Source organism: Paramisgurnus dabryanus, chromosome 21, assembly GCF_030506205.2.
Source record: "Paramisgurnus dabryanus chromosome 21, PD_genome_1.1, whole genome shotgun sequence".
In the NCBI taxonomy this organism is placed as follows: domain Eukaryota; kingdom Metazoa; phylum Chordata; class Actinopteri; order Cypriniformes; family Cobitidae; genus Paramisgurnus; species Paramisgurnus dabryanus.
The window spans coordinates 30,022,968-30,038,293 of NC_133357.1; the positions used below are offsets into that span (position 1 = coordinate 30,022,968).

The 15,326-nt window shown below is 39.2% G+C and overlaps 1 protein-coding gene, 1 long non-coding RNA gene and 1 pseudogene across 3 annotated transcripts in view; 2 read left to right on the plus strand and 1 right to left on the minus strand.

Moving 5' to 3' along the window:
* Positions 1-10,554, plus strand: part of LOC135772949 (protein NLRC3-like) — a 36,122-nt pseudogene extending 25,568 nt beyond the window's left edge.
* A 147-nt stretch (positions 10,555-10,701) lies between these two features.
* LOC141281334 (uncharacterized) lies at positions 10,702-11,771 on the minus strand. Its single transcript, XR_012335584.1, has 2 exons — positions 11,475-11,771; positions 10,702-10,980 (listed from the first exon to the last, which is right to left on the minus strand). It is a non-coding gene; the product is annotated as an uncharacterized lncRNA (long non-coding RNA).
* A 1,080-nt stretch (positions 11,772-12,851) lies between these two features.
* The window catches only part of LOC135772947 (protein NLRC3-like), a 121,898-nt gene continuing 119,423 nt past the window's right edge, over positions 12,852-15,326 (plus strand). Inside the window, exon 1 of one of the 2 annotated variants that reach the window (XM_065286542.2) lies at positions 12,852-13,314. The gene's annotated coding sequence lies outside the window, so the exon portion shown is untranslated. The remainder of the gene's footprint in view (positions 13,315-15,326) is intronic. The other variant, XM_073812976.1, reaches the window with a different exon arrangement.

Here is a 15,326-nt window from a genome sequence, read left to right on the forward strand (position 1 = left end):
ATCATCTCCTAACAATGCCACATATTAAGGTCTGAGTAGATTAGATGATCTGAATCTGATCTGAAACAATCAGATTTAGTCACATCTGTGGGATATGCTGGACTAACAAGTTCAAGCTACAGTGGCTCCACCTCACAGCCTACAAGATTTGAAGGATATGTTGCTAACGTCTTGGTGACAGATACATCCTTAAAGGGGACATATCATGACAATTTGACATTTTCCATGTTTAAGTGCTATAATTGGGTCCCTAGTGCTTCTATCAACCTAGAAAATGTGAAAAAGATCATTCCAGTAACTTAGTTTTGATAAACTATTCTCTGCAAGTATGTGAAAAAAATAAGTACTATTTTTGAAACAAAATAAGCAAAAAACATGTAGTACATTCAATATCCATTATTCTAAACATTTAAACATTTTATTTTACGTCTTTATGTTTGTAAACAGAATTAAAGCGCTGCATTTTAAAACTGTGCATGTGCGCAGTCCTACGAGCTTTAAGACCCTGGGGAATCCCTGGGAGGAGTGACGTAAGGGGGAACTTGCGCATTAATTAAATATCTTAAAAAACAACAACAGATAACTAAATCACAATAACAAAATCGTCTGGTACAATATACATTATTTACAGCAGTAATCTGACATTGAATCGATTTGAAGAGATTAATTAGTACTCCACCCCCCACGTGACATCATCAACTATGTTGTTGAACCAACATGGTTCAAACTAGGAATGTTGCGACAAAGTTACTATGCTTTCGGGAAACAGTAGTGACAAGCTAGTTAGTTTCTCCAACTATGCATTTTACTATAGTGGTTCAGTAGCGAGTTACGTCCTTGTTCGGGAAACGCACTCCAGGGTGGAGTTGAGACCCATGTTGGTGCCGGCAGCAACTGGAATTTAGGCAGAGGAAGAGAGCAGAGAGAGGTCCTATGGGCCCGGTTAGCTACGGCAAAGAGTTCAAGGAGCTCAGGGATGGTCATATTCAACCAGGCAGAGAGTTCAGGGAGCTCGGGGATGGCCATCTTGGGCCAGGCAGAGAGTTCAGGGAGCTTTCTCAGGACATAAGTTTATGGGAGTCATGCATAGCCATTTTGGTGAGGGGTAGAAAGTCTATGGAGCTTGGGAGTGACCATTTTAGCTAACCTACTGGACACAGGGAACTCAGTAGTAACCATCTCAGCCTTAACAGGAAACTCAGGGAACTTAGATACAGGCTTTATGGTCTGGACAGAAAATTCAGGAAACAAAGGTTCAATAAGTTTGATCAAAACAGAAAGCTCAGGGGAGTCAAGTTCATACTTTTCAGCCAAAACAGACAGTGCAGAGGACTCGCGTGACCTTGGTGACTTGTGCAATCCAACCGTGGTAAAAAGCACATGTGGCTCAGGCTCAGACCTTCCAGCCGTGATAGAAAGTGCAGGAGACTCAGGTTCGGACCTTCCAGCCATGATAGAAAGCGCAGGAGACTCAGGTTCGTGCCTTTTAGGCATGACAGGAAGTTCAGGAGACTCAGGTTCAGACTTTGCAACCAATTCATTGGGCTGAGGGACATCTTGCGAAACAGAAGAACAGAAAGCAGACCACATACACCACAGGGCCATGGCAAACACAGGAAGCACAGACTCAAAGGTCCTCAGGTACTGTGGAGACCACTGTACTGGAAACCACCAGACTAGGGCCACCAGCTGCCCGCACTGACACTAGTGAAGTATCCGCCAGACTTGAAACAAAACATCTAGTCCTAAAGTTCACCTTCACTGTAGAGGTGGCCATCTTGTAAACTGACTCCGGTGTGGCAGCCCTCTTGTGAAGTGGCTCGGGTGCGGCAGCCATACACAGGGACAACATTACATTTAAACAATACTCGACAAGGCGCAACTGAAACACAAGCGCTACATATACACATGGGTGGACAAAATAATGAGACACACCTGGGAAACAATCAACATGAGGACCAATGAAACAAAAGAACTACACAGAACTACAAAACACGGCAGACGGAACAGAACTTAAAAATAAGAGACAGGAACAGGGGAAACAGACAGAGTTCATTACATGGTTCTTCGTCTACAGCGCATATTGAGTTTATGCACGAGAGCGCCCTCTGGCTTTTGGATGTAGCAGCATGTCAGCGTAATTCATTGAGAAGCATAGCAAGCATCATCAGCATATTGGTGCACCCCTCAATTTTAACATGCTATAATAAATTAACTATATGCTATTTTGAGCTAAAACTTCTGTTTCGCGCTTGTCTCATCTTATCACAAGCCGCTGCATGAGCCAGTAATGGGGGGGTTTCAGATGCATGTCTTTCTAATCACCTCCCGGGCCTCACTTCCTGTCTCCATTTATAGAGTTCCTGGAGGTGTCATAAGTCAAGTCAAAGTGCCAGCAGGGGAAGGTAAATTTTAAAAAAATAAACTGAAGAATAAATTGGCCCTAACAACTTCACATGCAACTCTGAAGACACCAAAGATTTATTTTACATTGTAGTTATTGTAGGGTCCATGCTTTGGCATATTGGCACAGTTTTGGTAGCACCAGCAGCATATTGGACAGGTGGTCATAATGTTTTGGCTCATCAGTGTACAGTGTGTAGGCAGTGTCTCAGGATAAGTTGAAACATATTAGATTGTTACAAACATAAGCGAATAAATAACAGAGTTATGTGGTCATTTTCAATTTAATATTCTTCTGTTTAGATTGTCCAGCTGTAATCTCACTTATCATTCATGTGAAGGCTTGGCTTCAGCTCTAAAATCCTCAAACTCTTCCCTGAAAGAATTGGACTTGAGTAATAATGACTTGCAGGATTCAGGAGTGAAGCTCATCTCTGAAGGACTAAGGAGCCCAAACTGTCAGCTAGGGATACTGAGGTATTATTTAAGAACATATACAAGAATTTACTTATCTGCCATTTCTGTGTTTTGCTTTACTGATAGGCACATTATGGCAGAATTATATCAAATACTATAGTAGAAATGTACAGCGTTTTTGTTGGTCCCTTTCATCAGTCTCCTGTGAGTTTTGTTGATTTTAGTTGTTGATTTTGTGCAGGCCCGGATTAAGAGGACTTTGGGCCCTGGGGCTATAGCAAACACCAAAGGCCCCCCTTCATCTGATTGCCAAGCCAGTCTTCTACCGCAATAGCCTACATATTTTTTATTGTTATTAATCAATGTATTTAATTAGTGTTTTTCTTTAACATTATTTATTATTATTTTTGCACACTAAAGAGTTCAGGCCATTTAACACAGTAACCCTCAACTGCACAGATTTTGGGAACATTTTATTGATAAAACATTTGTACCCTATGTACAGTTGGATTGTAGATCGTGTATGGCGAAGACAATTCAGCGCAAATTCAAAAATATGAGAGAATACACTGTTACACAGAGCGTTTTATAGCGCTACAATGTTCATGAAAGCATAACGAAAAGAGGCGTTTCCCAACGTCATGGCGCAAATTGTGGAGTTAATTTGATTGGGCGGTGAATTATATCATTCAAGTCACATTTTCCAATAACGTCTTCTTATTTTATTATACACAAATCAACCACCTATGATTTGACAATCTCATTTCCTCCAGCCAATCACGGGCCCCCAAATCCCGCGGGCCCTGGGGCTTCAGCCCCACCTAGCCCTTATGTTAATCCGGCCCTGTTTGTCAGTAGTGTTTCTGTAGCTCAATTGGTAGAGCATTGCATTAGCAGCACAAAACATAATCTGATTGATCTCCAGTAAACACACATAGGGGCGGTTTCCCGGACCAGGATTAGCTTAATCCAGGACTAGGCCTTAGTTTAATTAGGAAATATAACTAGTTTTAACAAACATGCCTTACTTAAAACATTACCTTGTGTGCATTTTGAGGTAAAACAATGGGCACTGATGTATTTTAAGATATGTCAGTGCAAGTTATTTTCAGTTTGGAGAGCTCTTAAAAGTGTTTAAGTCTAGGACTAGTCTAATCCCTGTCCGGGAAACCGCCCCATAATGATCAAATGTATAACGTGAATACACAGTAAATTACTTATATTATCTGCATGAATATCAAAATGTATAAGATCCATATTGCACAAAACCATATTACAAATCTCATTTCTGTTTCAGAGTGTTTTATTAAATGCTATCTGTGTTTTTGCAGATTATCTGGCTGTATGGTGACAGAGGAAGGTTGTATTGCTCTTGCTTTAGCTTTGAGATCAAACCCATCACACCTGAGAGAGTTGGATCTGAGCTACAATCACCCAGGAGATTCAGGAATAAAGCTGCTTTCTGATCTGTTGGAGGATCCACACTATAAACTGGAGATACTCAAGTACGTAGATGCATTATAAAACAGAGTTCTTGTGCTTTTGACTTCATACAGGATTTTTGGTGGAAATGTATGATGATATTTTACACCACCAAGACCATTATTAAAAAGAGTTCACCCAAAAAATTGGGAAAAAAGGAAAAAAATACCATGAAAGTAAATGGGGTCCACGAACGGTTGTCTTCTTTGTGTTCATCAGAACAAAGAAATTTATGTTTTTGTTTACATCATACAGTATATGTGTGTGAACTGTGAATAATAGCTTTGTATAGATAAATGCACACACATGCTGTCACAGTTCTCTAACTTAAAAGATGACAAACAGGCAGGTTTATAACACTTACAGGACTTTAATCACGATGGCCAGCAATCACGACGACAAGGGTACAAACAGACGAGATCAGACAATGGACAGGCACATTAGGGCAGACTATAAAGGGTAACTAATAATGACAAACAGCTGTAACTAATGATGAGTGATTAACTTAACACAGGTGTGACTAATTAAAGGTTACAAACACAAAGAGTAATGATGAACAATGATGAAAACAAACTAAATGAAACCAAAACCCTGACACAGAAGAGAGGTCTACATGGAAGACCCGAGGACCCAGGACCCGACCTGGGACCTGTACGGGTTCGGGTGTATATTTTAAATGATCAGCCGGGTCAGGTCCCAATCTATTATTTTGGGGCCCGGGTCGGTTTAACATTGTGGGTCATACTGAAGTCAATCGGAGAACACACACCCACATTTGAATAAAATATTTTTAAAAAACTTTACATTTTTTTCTATGACGCTCAAAATGTTTCTATCCCAGTCAACACTTTGATCTCTCACTGAAGTCACCATGCGCTTACAAGATCCTCAAAATGTTGTCACAATGTGTGCATCACAGTGAGCTAAAATTGTAACTACACAGCGCACTCACGGTATGCTCATATATAGAGGTCACCATATGAGGTCACTGCACACTCACTGTGAGCTCATACCCATAAAGCACATGGGATGAAAAGTACCAGATGTCACTCAGAGAACTAATATTCTAGCGTTTGCTAATTGGAAACATGTCGCAGAGACGTCAGCATTTAATTGCAAATAATATACGGACAATAAAAAAAGTAGAAGATACATGATTGTCTCTACATTTAACCCCTCCACTGAGTAGAGAAGCCATCCACTGCCATGAACGCACACATATACACACACACACACACATGCACTCCAATCTGTGTGAGTAGTATGAGCACACAGTGAGTGTACTGTGACTTCACATCATGAGCTATTGTCATGATGTGAGGTCACAGCACATTCACTGTGCACTCAAACTATGTTTACGATGTTAGATCATGATACACTCACTGCACGCTTATATCATGGTCACAATGTGAGGTCACGCCACACTCACTGTGCACTCATACTATGATCATGATGTGAGGTTATGGTACACTCAAAGTCTGCTCATCATGGTCACTATGTGAGGTCATAGCGCAATCATTCTGGACTCATAACATGAACTCAACATTCTGAATTCACAATGAGCTCACATATAGCTCACACTGTGATTATCATGGTATGAGAACGGTGTGACATCACTGTAATTCCAGTATCCACCTTTTCAAGTAAGATATAAGAAGAAGAATGCCCCCTTGCCCTACTTTTAACCTGCTCAACATTTTGAAATCACAGTGAGCCCACACTGTGATTATCATGGTATGAGAATGGTGAGACGTCACTGTGATCTTGCGTGATCTCACATGTTGACTGGGAAACTACTGACATCACAGAACAATCAACATATAAACCAATGCAGAGAAAACAATCTGAAAGCAGTTATATACAATTTTTGTTTTAACTTTCTAGCCAAACTTAAAGCAGCATGTCATAACCTGAAAACCACGTCCATGGGGGGGGGGGGCAATCCAACCGTCTCCATTAACTTTGTATTGCGAAGAGGCTGCCTCCTTGTCATTTCTGGCTTATAACAAAAAACAGAATAATGCCTTAAAGCTGCTGTGTGACAATATGTACAGCTAACAAGCCAAAAACCCCAGAAAAACGTTTTTATAAGCTGTCGAGCCGTAAAACTCAGGTTTAAGGAGACAAAAGTGGATCGATTTCCCCCTAGTGGACGCAGTTCTACTAATAGTCGACAGCTTATAAAAACGTATTTACAGATTAAACTTAAAAACTGAATAATACCTAAAAGCTGCTGTGTGACAAGGTATACAGCTAACAAGCCAAAAAAAACAAGAAATAAGTTTTTATAAGCTGGCGACCTCAAAAAACGAGTGTTTAAACCCTTACGAAAATTAACCATGGTTTTACTACAGTTAAGACCAAAAAACCATGGTTACTATAGTAAAACCATGGTTACCATCAAATAACCATGGTTTTGACAACCATGGTTTTCAAAAACCATACTAAAACCATGGTTTTGCTCATAGTAATCAATTGACCAAAAAAACATGGTTACTACACTTTTACCACAATAAAACCATGGTTAATTTTCGTAAGGGAAGACACAAAAGTTGAAACAGGCAACTTTTTATAGTACTACTTTTAGTAGAACTGCGTCCACTAGGGGGAAATATAGTCGTTGATCCACTTTTTTCTCCTTAAAGACTGGGTTTTACTGCTTGAAAGCTTATAAAAACGTATTTCTGGGTTCTTTGGCTTGTTATCTGCACATATTGTTTTCCCCCCGGTGGGCGTGGTTTTCAAATTTGCATAACTGCGCTCTGTCTCTATGTAAGCGGACAGATCAAAGTCAATGTAGCCTACCTTTATTGTCCCACAAGGGTATATTGGATTTGTAGCAATGCTCAACATAAAATACATAAACATCCAAACAACACTCACCAACAGAGACTAACCAGCAGAGATGGAATTCACATTACGCCCCAAATTACATAATGTGCAAATAACAGATGGAATACAAAACACGATCAAGGGCAAAAATGCAACATATGCAAGTTATTACAAAGTGCTAAGTGCCATTTAGGAGCCTCATAGCTGATGGAATAAAATATATTTGTAACCTCTTGGTTCTGCAACTAGGAACTTGACAGCGCTGCTCAGAGGGTAAAAACTCAAATTCTGTTCTAAGGGGATGATCTAGCTTTCCTCTGGACCTGTTTTATGTATAACTCCCCAAGTTAATGGGATATTCCCATCTCAAGACATGTCATACATCATTTATAAAGCGACGTTGGTCAATTATGTCAATTCAGGAGGACACAACCTGTGATCACATGACTCTTCTTAGCATTTATCAGTTTATCAAATTTTGTTTTCATTGGACATTAACAAAATGTGACTTCTTGTTTTATAGTGTGACTTATGCTGGAGAGATCATGATCACAGCAGGACTACGCAAGTGTAAGTGTTTACACAGACAAGATCACAGGCATGCATGCACGGACACAAACACAGTCATTTTTGTGTTGTAAATGTCTTCTCTTATATCTTTATTTTGTGTACAGACACTTGTGATCTCACACTGGATCCAAACACAGTAAATCCTCATCTCTGTCTGTCTGAGGAGAACAGGAAGGTGACACGTTTGGAAAAGGAGCGAGAATCATATCCCGATCATCCAAAAAGATTTGATTATTGGCCTCAGGTTATGTGTAAAGAGATTCTGACTGAACGCTGTTATTGGGAAGTTGAATGGAGCGGCTGTAGAGGTGCTGTTATATCAGTGATGGATAAAGAAATAAGCCGGAGAGGAGCAGATGATGGATGTAGATTTGGATTCAATGAAAAGTCTTGGAGTCTTGACTGTTCCGATTACAGATTCACTGTTTGGCACAATAAAAACAGCATTGATGTCGCCTCTCCTTTAATCGCTTCTAAAAGAGTGGGAGTGTATCTGGACTGTCCGGCCGGCACTCTTTCTTTCTACAGCGTCTCGAAGAAGCTCACACACTTACACACTTTTAACTCCACATTCACAGAACCTCTGTGTGCTGGATTCAGGATTTATACTGACTCCTCTGTGTCTCTGTGCTGTACTAAACAGCCTTCAAACAAGACACACAAGGGTCCAGAGTCATAAGTTTTGGAATTTGGTTAAAAGAGCAAGATGATGATTCTGCATTGAATTGTAGGTTACCAATAAAACCTTATCCAATCTGTAACAGCCGATGGATCAATGAATCAATGCTTCTACATGATTTCAGGAAAACATGTATGAAATATTTAAAAGACAAAACAACTCAAAATGCATAAGAACACAAACATATGCCTTAAATAATTAATTTATTTACGATGTCCTTGGTCTTTTGAAGTCCACACTGTATTGTACCGAAGAGGAGAGGGGGTATGCGTCCCATCCATCCTGGATCCTAGATGTATATTCATTGCATGCGTTCAGGATGTTAACTCATGAGAGATGTTTGGGATACATTTGGCGAAGCCCATGTCGACCTGTTTGCTTCACCGGACAACACCCATTGCCCGCTATGGTTTGCCTTGGCTGAGGGTCCCCTCATCAGGGATGCTTTAATGCATACCTGGCCACATAACCTGAGGAAGGATTCCTTCCCCCAAGTGAGCCACTTTGGCCCAATGAAACCTAGTTTTCTGAGCTCTCGCTTCTAGGGACCACCCCTCCCTGGGAATTTCTGTCTCAGGGGCAGGGCACAATCTGGCACCTGAGGCCAGACCTCTGGAATCTCCATATCTGCCTCCTGGATGGAAATAGCATCACCTAAGACCATCGCCCAGGCTAGATCCCCATCCAGCAGGCAGCTCTATCCCCTTAAATGGCATATTTTCTCATCCTTGTGTTCTTCCCGCTGTCCTTTCTTCAAGAGGGATTAGAGAAACATATCTTGTTGTTTTTGTTTATTTTACTGTATGCGCTTTGGGTTTAAGAAAAGCGCTTTCAAATAAAATGCATTATTATTATTATTATTATTATTATTATTATTATCCATCGACCCTCAAGGTGGCTGCTATTGCGGCCCATCACCTTCATGTTGAGAGTCGATAACTGGGACAGCATGATCTGATTATTATGTTCCTAAGAGGCGTGAGGAGTTAAATCTGCGCCTCATCCCCTCTTGGGACCTCTTGGTGGTCCTCTCATGCCTAAAGCTGGCCTCTTTTAAGCTGGTCTTCCTCATCTGCAGGCACTCTCTGTCTCCCACAAGGGCCTGGAGTTTGTGCCGGGTGACTCTCACGTTGTCCTGAGACCTTGGCCTGTCTAATTGCCCAAGGCACCCACCAATCCCTTTAAGGATCAGGTGGTGCACTTGCAGGGGCTTCCCTCTGGGGGAAAAGACCCAACTCTGTTGTTTTTGTGTCTGTTACGCGCACTTTGCCTTTACGTTGAACACACTCAAAATATTAGAACTTCTGTGTTTGTCCTTCATCACGCGTTCGTTGTGATTTCTCCCGGGAGATCATTGCCACGTTTTGCCTGGCTCCAGTTTAGCATTATGTTAGTTTTCTTGCCTTGTCAAGTGTTTGTTTTTTTTACTGTGGTTTGGCTATCAGGACTTTGTTGAGTCGTGTGTGATACACCCGGTCAAGGTCCTTCTCTCTTCATATCTGTGGATTACTCAAGTTCCGCTCTCCATATATTTTGAATTACTTCCTTCTGTGGACTTTGCCTTCCCTCAGAGAGCAGTCTCCTGTGATTGCCAGTTGGTTCATCAGACAGTGGTTTTGCAGTGGATTATTTTGTGGATTCTCTGTTTCGCTCTTTCTCTCAAATTACGCCGTCTGTGAGCCTTGTCTTTAGGCTCGAGCTGATGGACTTTCATGACTGTGCTAAGAGAAATCCTCAGTGATATATATTGACTTCTCCAGTTACGCCGTCGGTGTGCCTCGTCTCTAGGCAGGAGCTGATGGACTTTGTGACTGTGACCACTGAGAATATCATTGAGATATTATTTGCTCTCTCCTTCTCTCCATCTGTTTACTGGCTGATTCTTCTGTACGGCAATTTATAATAAACTTTTACGTGCATCAGACTCCTATACCACTCCTCACTTAACAATACCATTCTATGCCTGATTGTGTAAATTTAGGCCCTCATGCCATATCAGATTAAATGTTTTTTTTTTTAAATCTATAAACATGCATACATTTTGCCTCTGTTTTTATGATGAACATGCTGATTGACTAGCGTCTGTAGTGTGTAAATGTAGTTGGTGGTGCAGTGGTTTGGTAGAAATCCAAACTGACTTTTACTCAAGACTTGTGTTTGGTAAGGAAGACCTAAATCCAACCATTAAGAAGTATTTAACAGAAAGTCTTCCCTAGATTACTGTTCACACAAATGCTTTGGTAACTATTGGTGTCACATTTGCCTCCACTTTCGTATTCACGCTTTTTTAAAACACAGGTGATGTGACATATTTCGGGTTTTTTTTTGCAAGACTTCCATTTTAATAGCTGGCCTGTAAAAAACAATGTCGTTAGAGCAATGTCGTTATGAACAAAACATGATTAAAACAGTTATGGTAAATATATACTACACCTGCCATGTATAATCCAGTGGAAGGATGAAATTAAGAAATGAACTGATACATCGTTAACTATTTTGTGTTGTTGCTCGGAGTTGACGGGTCTTTGATGCGCAACTATAAAAGCATAAAGCCATACCAGTATCTGTACAGTGGAAAGCTAGTTGAGTGTTTGTACCTACACATCCTCATGCCCATGGCGTCAATATTTGACGCACTTGACCATGCGTCAATATGTTTCGCGGAGGGTATACCTTTCGCGTCATTTTTTGACGAACTGGGGACTTCAATACTATTACGTCCGTTGCATTCTCTTTCCTATTTTCTTACCATTTTCGCGTCGGTTTAGGGTTAGATTACGCATATTAAACAGTGTACGCGAAATTAAACAGTTTAAACAGTTGTCACCTGGCGTTGGGGTTAGACACAGTTGTCACCTGGCGTTGGGGTTAGAGTTAGGTTTGGGTAGGGATGTCATTATGTAAATCTAACCCTAAACCGACGCGAAAATGGTAAGAAAATAGGAGAAGAGAATGCAACGGACGTAATAGTATTGAAGTCCCCAGTTCGTCAAAAAATGACGCGAAAGGTATACCCTCCGCGTAACATATTGACGCATGGTCAAGTGCGTCAAATATTGACGCCACGGGCATGAGGATGGGTTGTTTGTACATGAAAGGAATTTGTGTTTTTACCTTTTTCATGCATATGTTTAAAATGTGACAACTGTACCCCTGGAGTGAGTTTTTATAAAAGGGCATTTTTAATTGACTGTTTTAATGTTTGAGTTCCTATAGCTACATATCAAGCTTATCATATAAATGTAGTGCTTCCACCTGACAGCAGCAGTATCTTTCTCATTCAACACATGCAGTGCTGGCTGCCGGCTGGTGACTTCTCTGTCGATGGGCGCAAATTTCAAATATGTGTTCGGAGTGTTGTGTGTTGCTCGTCATTTCAAAATATGTGTTTGTTTTGTCATGTGAACCATGTGCATCATGTGTCTTGTCAAAATACATGCCTGCTGCACACGTGTCAAAAGGGTTTATGATAAAAGAGAAATACCCACAAGACACTAATTTAACACTAAGTAAGGGATAATGTAAAGGCAGCCGGTAGTTATTGGGAAATAAGCCCCGACAGTGTGATCTTGTATCACACTGAAGGGGCTTATTTTATGAATATGAATTTGAAACATTTTATTGGCATATTTGTTTTAAATTAACATTTTTATCCTTCCGCGAAACTTTGCACAGATGCATAATATGATCGTAATACCTTATTAAGATCCTCTGCTTCATACTTGTTTGTCTCCATTTTTTCTCTTTTAGCCAGTCTTTGAGAAGTTTTAATGCCCATTCTGTATTTTTTTGTGTGTTGGCTTCGTAGCTGTCATGCTCTATTTTGTCAAGTTCAGTCTCAGTAAGCTCTCTGTGTCTTGTCGTGGTTGTCCAGTGTTTGTCACAAGATGGCGCCAAACAGTAATCTTTATTGATCTTTATTGGCGCGGAGCGATTTTAATCGTACAAGTAGTACTGGCTATGCGTTATTACTTTGGAGTGGTTATTATTTGAAAAGAATGAACCTGCAAATGTCTCAACTGACCAATCAGAATCAAGCATTCCAGAGAGCCGTGTAATAAACTCTGATAACATATGCGTTAAAGTGAGTATCTGGCAAACACGAGTGTCTCTTTTATCATAAACCCCTTCGAATCGTCTGCAGCAGGCTTGTATTTTGACATCATGTGTGATGCACATAGGTTCACATGATGCACCAAACACGTATTTTGAAATGACGAGCCACACACATGGCAGGCTATATAAATGTTGAGACAAACTTCTCATCAGGCACCCTCAAAAAAGAAGTCACCGGCCGCCACTGACATTATGATTTATTTAACAAGTACAAACAAACCCAATAAACATGAATTACATTTATTTAGTTATTTTTTTTAGTTTGTGGTAGATGAATGTATTATATTATATTACATTGCTTAATACGCACTAGAGGGAGAGATGACCTGGTGACTTAGGAAATGATTTCCTTTATAATTTAAAACATAACAAAAATATGTGCAAAACATTAAGAACTATTATAAACATCAACTATTCAGCAGTTAATGTTGTATATATTCTATACTGTAATCTGTTTTGAAAGAAACATAATTAAATTATTAAATTATTTAATATAATTAAATAACCCAGCTACTCTTAAGTCTTATACAAAAGAGCTCAAAGATGGTGACACCCACATTTACATTAAAAAAGGTGGATAGTGGGTGTATTAAGCCTGTACACCAGACTTCCGGAAAATATAGTTTTCCTGAAACAGGTTCTCTCTCTCTCTCTCTCTCTCTCTCTCTCTCTCTCTCTCTCCCTCTCTCTCGTGAACAGCAGCTTATTTACTCACTCACAGACGGAAATCAAAATTCTGTTTAACCTGTAGAAAGGACAACATTTTATGAAAACACAACACAGACTTTGCAGGGGAAAAATATTGACGTAATAAGGTATGTAAAGTCTTCAAGTATGTACTTATCAGATTATATCCTGTCTTTTATATGATTTCAACAGGTGGGAACTTTGTCTAACAGTTCGCAGTTATCATTTTATCATATTTATATGCCAATATGTACAGTAGTGTATATATGTATATGTATAAAAATTGTTATATCAAGATAAAACATGTCTAAAAGAATAAAAAAACATGTGGTCAAGAGTTTAAACGTTTTTTAAAACGTGACCCATGCATTTCAAATAAAGTTAAGAAGGTTGCCAGCTATAATGTTAGGTTGGCTACATCATATAGTTTAAAGTTAACAACACAACAGTAACTGGCTTATAAAAACTAATTTACTGTTAAGTTATATTGAAGAAACTCTTTGCTGCAGGCTTTGATGATTTTAATATATCACGTAGAACAGCTATATTTGTAAGACTGTGAAGACCAAAAAAATTTGCTAATGCATTGTCATGACTTTTTATCTGAAATGAAATGTATATGTTTTGACTTAAATTACGTGCTGTAGCCTAAAACTAAAAAGGTTACAGAGTCAAAATATAATATGGGTATATTTATTATTATATTATAACAAGGGTGTAACGATACATCACTTAAAATTACAGCATGCAAATGTTATTGATCCTATAACTGAAACAACTGGGTATTTTCCCACTTACTGAGATTATTTTACTTGCTTTGAAGCAAGGATAACCAAATTAAATCAGATGCACTTTTCCTATTAATAGCTTAGTATGTATACGGAAATTAAAGTGATGTGTTATATTTATATTTGCTGACAGACATCGACTGTATACATATACAATATACACTTTCATCAGGTAAGTAGCATATATGAAAAATTCAAAATAAAGTCATAAAATAAAATAAATTCACCATTTCCCCATATTACCAATAGATTCTTCAAATCTGAATGTCATAGCAGCCCATTCTCACCAAAAAGCGTTCAAATGACACGTAGTGTGATTATTGTGCAATAGATACGCCAAATTCCGCTTTTGCGTGCATATGATACGCCAGCCCTTCCTATTCACTTATATGGCAAATCGTTTCCTGTCGTTTCATTTATTGTTTTCTCATTTGTTTTCTGTTTTTTTACCATTTTCGCTTGGGTTTAGGGTTAGAACAACTTTTTTGTTATTTAAAAATGACATCCTAACCCAAACCCCATCTCTAACCCCAACTCCAAGCGACCATGGCTTAAATATAGACAAAACATATAGAAACCTGAATATTAAATAACCTGCTTAAACAAATCTGAAATCTAACCCTAAACCCAATCGAAAATGGTTTAAAAAACAGAAAACAAATGAGAAAACAATAAATAAAACGACATGAAACGATTCGCCATATAAGTGAATAGGAAGGACTGGCGTATCATATGCACGCAAAAGCGGAATTTGGCGTATCTATTGCACGATAATCACACTGCGTGTCATTTGTACGCATCTTGTGAGAATGGGTTGCATAGAGACATGGCATATCACTCAAATTGGCAGGTAGCCTATGAACATAGAGGTTGGATCATTTAACATGTGCCTTGGCGTATAATCACTGGTGGATGCCAATGTACTCCCTAGCAATCAAACAGAGGTATCCTGAGTGGGCTCTTCTGAAACATGTTAACATTATTGTACCAGTTTGAATCCCGAATTTTGACACAGCAGGCACCACTTTACATTTTCTTCAGAAAATGTACCTACCAATTTTACTTTAAAATACCTGGTTTCAACATTTCTATTTATTTGGAAAATACAGAACTAATTTATTCCTAAACACAGAACTGTTTAATATCATGTAAGGAAGAAGGAACTGTGTTTTTATATGTCTCTAATCCAATGGAGAACTTAATATCAACATTCAGTTAACTACCCTTCATACAGTAATCACTTAAAAAGAGGAAAACTTTTACAGGTGTGCCGAATCTGAGCTTTCCTGGCTTTGTTTAAAGTTATAGAGATGCAAAAAGCTAAAGACTAATAGAACATCTTATAAACATTT